A 4,429-nucleotide genomic window follows, 5' to 3' on the forward strand; every position below is an offset into this window, starting at 1 on the left:
TAGAGCTCTTGGGATGAAACTGTTTCTGAACTACAAGGTCCTTACAGGAAAGGCTCTGAAGTGTTGCTGTATGGGAGCAGTTCAAATAGATTGAGCACAAGGCCATGGCAGTGAGTGGGTTAAAATACTCTGAGTGGTGCACTAAGAGTAACAATGCTAAAGCAGTGATGCTATTTGGAATAGTTTGGCCATTCTGTGCACCATTATATGCTTACAGGTTGATTACAATCAGATGCCTTAAACTAGTAAATGATATGCGGTTAATTTCAGTGTATTTGATAAAGCCGCCAGTTTCGGCAACTGAGGGTCGGAACGCCAGAGTTCCCGCCTTCGGCTACCACCCATATCACATTGCACCCGACCCCTATGGCCTCTCTTGCAGGTGGTGGGCCCACAAGAGAGCGGAACCACGTTGCTCCTTCGGGCTGAGCCCGGCTGGGCCCCGTGGTCGAATGTCCAGCCACCAGGCGCTCGCCAGCGAGCCCCTCCCCCGGGCCTGGCTCCAGGGTGGGGCCCCGGGTACCCTTTACCGGGCAAGGGAAACACCGATCCTCGATTTAACTCCATATGGAGTCTCAGGATCGAGTTAGTCTGGATCTTCACCTGAGACCTGTTTGCCTTGGGAAGCCCTACCAGGAGCATGTAGCACCCGACAACATAGCTCCGAAGATCACTAGACCGCGCAAGCCCTTCTGCCACAACAAGGCCTCGATCCAAGAAGGGAGCAGGGTGGCTGGACTTTCCCTTAGAGATAGGGTGAGGAGTTCAGTTATCCGGGAGAGACTCGGAGTGGAGTCACTGCTCCTCCACATTTAGAGGAGTCAGTTGAAGTGGTTCGGGCATCTGGTTAGGATGCCCCCTGGACACCTCCCTAGGGGGTGTGTTCCGGGCATGCTCCACTGGGAGAAGGCCACGGGGCAGACCCAGGTCACGCTGGAGGGATTATATCTCCCGGCTGGCCTTGGAACGCCTTGGGCTCCTCCCAGAGGAGCTGGAGGAGGTAGCTGGGGAGCGGGAGGTCTGGGCTTCCCTATTTAGGCTGCTGCCCCCGCGACCCGACCTCGGATAAGCGGTGAATTATGGATGGATGGATTGATAAAGCTGCATCAGGGATGGGAATCTAAAAAATAATGGGAAACCACACAGGAACAGTAGTACTGCTTTGACACTGGGTGCCGCCAGTTTGCAAAGCCGAGCCGAAAATTTGCATATGCAATGTTTGAGCCGACGTGAGAATGTGCATGGGTTTACGCCAAGTTTAGTTTTTATACATCGCGATGTGGGCATGGAAACTGGTGTACGCAACATTTTTGTGCATATGCACCATTTATACACGAGGCCCCTGAACTGTAAGGCTCTCTGAGATAAAGTGAATAGAATTAAATATGAAAACAGACAGTAGCAACAGGAGCAGGATGCATAAAATCTGGTGCTCACCTCTTTCAAACACCGCTGCTGCTACCAAATAAGTGCAACAGTAAAGGACATGGATTTTTCAATCTTTCATGTTTGCATCAACTGCAAAGCAGTTTTGGTAATACTTTAAAGAGGTTGGCTCACGTATTACGTACAGGTCACTCACAAGTCCACACAAAAAGACATCCATCTTACTAACCAAAGGTTGTAAACCGGATATGGACGCTAGGCGCAGGGCGCATCGAGGCGCACGCGCACTGCCGCACTGCACAGAAAACACAGAAACGAGAAGGTTGTAAACCTTGATGTGACGTACACTGCCGCACTGCAACGAGCCCGCCACAGAGCAAAAAAATAAAACCCCGCCACAGAGCAAAAAAATAAAAACGAGCCCGCCACAGAGCAAAAACCTAGTGCAGGGTGCATCGAGGCGCACGCGCACTGCCGCACTGCAACAAGCCCACCACAGAGCAAAAAAATAAAAACAAGCCCACCACAGAGCAAAAAAATAGCGCAGGGCACATTGAAGTGCACGCACACTGACGCACTGCAACGAGCCCGCCACAGAGCAAAAACTTAAACGAGAGGATTCGAAGCTTGTTTTACAGTACGGAAACCCCAGAGGTCCACACTACACAGCATATTGGAATCACATTACAGTATTACAGTAATACATTATTAACAGTCCAGCCAGAAAACACAGAAACGCCACCAGATGGAAAGAAACAATACACAAGCACTCCGTATTAAACGTGAGTGCGATTATAATTCTTAACAGTAGACGCCGTATAGCTAATGGAGTCACGGCTCCAAAAACAAACAGCTCAACTAACGGAAATACAAAAATGAGCCCGCATGGATACACACAATGAACGCAGGCGCCTACAACGCGTTTCTAAAACAGCGGAGGCAAAACAGTCACGTCTCCAAAACGAAACAGCTCAACTAATGGAAATACAACAACGAGCCCGCATGGATAGACACAATGAACGCAGGCGTCTAATGAATAATAATATTCCATTTGGAGGAAAAGTACTTTTATTAGGAGGAGACTTCCGACAGTGCCTGGCTATTGTTCCGCATGCCATGCGTTCAGCGATTGTTCAGTCCAGTTTAAAATACGCAGACAATTGGCATTACTTTGAGAAACTACATTTAGTACAAAACATGCGTTGTACAGATCCAGAATATACCAATTGGTTGTTGCAACTAGGAGATGGAAACCTTACCAATACATATGAACTTCACCCAGATATTATTCAGATCCCTCAAGCCTTTATTTGCGACGACTTAGTAACAGAGGTGTTTGGTCAAGCAATCTCATTAGACAAAATACCACTTTTAACGCACCGAGCTATATTATGTCCAAAGAATATTGACGTTGATCAGATAAATAACCAGGTCATTGCACTGCTTCCTGGAGAAAGCCGCCTCTTTCTAAGTACTGACAATGTTGATTCTGAAGACGAAACTGAGCATATTAATTTCCCATTAGAATATTTAAACACTATTAACCCGGCCGGGTTACCACAACACAGTCTTAACCTTAACATGGGGACAATAGTCATGCTATTAAGAAACCTTAATACTAAACAAGGTTTATGCAACGGTACGCGATTACGGATGTCACGCGCACTGCAACGAGCCCGCCACCTGTAAACTAGACTTGCTCTAATCCACTGTGCCAGTAATGTTGATCACATAGCGGTCATTCAGTTTGGCGCCCGCCCCAGAGTCAAACGCAGCGGCGTCCCACCCAAACAACACAACCTGTGAGCTACACTTGCTCTAATCCACTGTGCCAGTAATATAGATCACATGACAGTCACAGACTCTAACCCAGCGGCTTCCCAGACTCAGTGGCTGGCACACGAACACCACAACCTGTAAACTGAACTTGCTGTGCTCCACTCTGCCAGCAGTCGGTGTCAGCAAAGGCAACGGAATCACGTCTCCACAAAACGAGACCGCTTTATTACAGATATGCTTATGTAATTAAATGACATTTCCCCAGACGCACCCACCCTCCATGATATGTCATCCATCCACATATCGGACGGAACAGAAACTGATTGCCATTCTTGGATTTCCGATTTGCTGGCAAATCGCGGGCTTATTGGTTCACTTTAAGACACAGATCCCCATGGCACATTTCCAGCTCCTTCTGCATGCACATTTTCTGTTTAAATGTGTTAGCAAGTTTTCTGCTAAGTTTCAGGATACCAGTAAAACAGCTCTTATTAAATCTATACCAGAAGAAGAATTCTAACCAGTTTAGCAGTTGATCCAGCATATCGTCCACTACTAGGATCAGTGTTACATACTCGGAATGGCAGAATGATGAATATCACAGGTGTATAGTAAATGGAAATAAGCAAGATGGAGAACTGCTGGTTCCTTTTGTCATTTACATTTTATTGCTAATAATGAGAAATGAAAACAGCGAATGCAGCTTTTTAAGACTAAAATAAGCAATTAAGGGTTCAGAATCTTAACAAGCAAGACAACTAAGGGTGTACTCACACTCGGCACATTTGTTCCGTACCGTGCCTGAGCACAACTGTCAGTCCTCCCTACCCCACCTGCTGGCCTGCACTCACAATGCACCTTAACGTTCTGGGCCCAGGCACACTTTTGTCATCTCCATGCGACTTTGTGTAAAGCCAAAACACGATAACACAGAGTGACAGCATGCATGTGAAAATGATTTTCTTATTTTGTGTTTTTTTGGAGTTGTGTAAGGCAGGATAACGCTCTACCCTCTTACAGATTTATTGAGTGTACAGCACATTGTTTTGCTGTTAATCGTGCTGAATATATGAGAAGATTTTTACGGCAACAAGTGATGTTGAGGATATTGTTATGATGTTGTCATACCATTGACATCATGTCTGTATTTTGTGCCTCGTTTAACGATCACACTGTTCCCAAATCCTACTGAACCATGCACAGGTCCACCTCATGCAAGTGGGCCAGGACACAGTGTGGTTGGCCCTCCAAGGAGTGATCACAC

The sequence above is a fragment of the Erpetoichthys calabaricus genome, chromosome 18 (assembly GCF_900747795.2).
Source record: "Erpetoichthys calabaricus chromosome 18, fErpCal1.3, whole genome shotgun sequence".
NCBI classification, from domain to species: domain Eukaryota; kingdom Metazoa; phylum Chordata; class Cladistia; order Polypteriformes; family Polypteridae; genus Erpetoichthys; species Erpetoichthys calabaricus.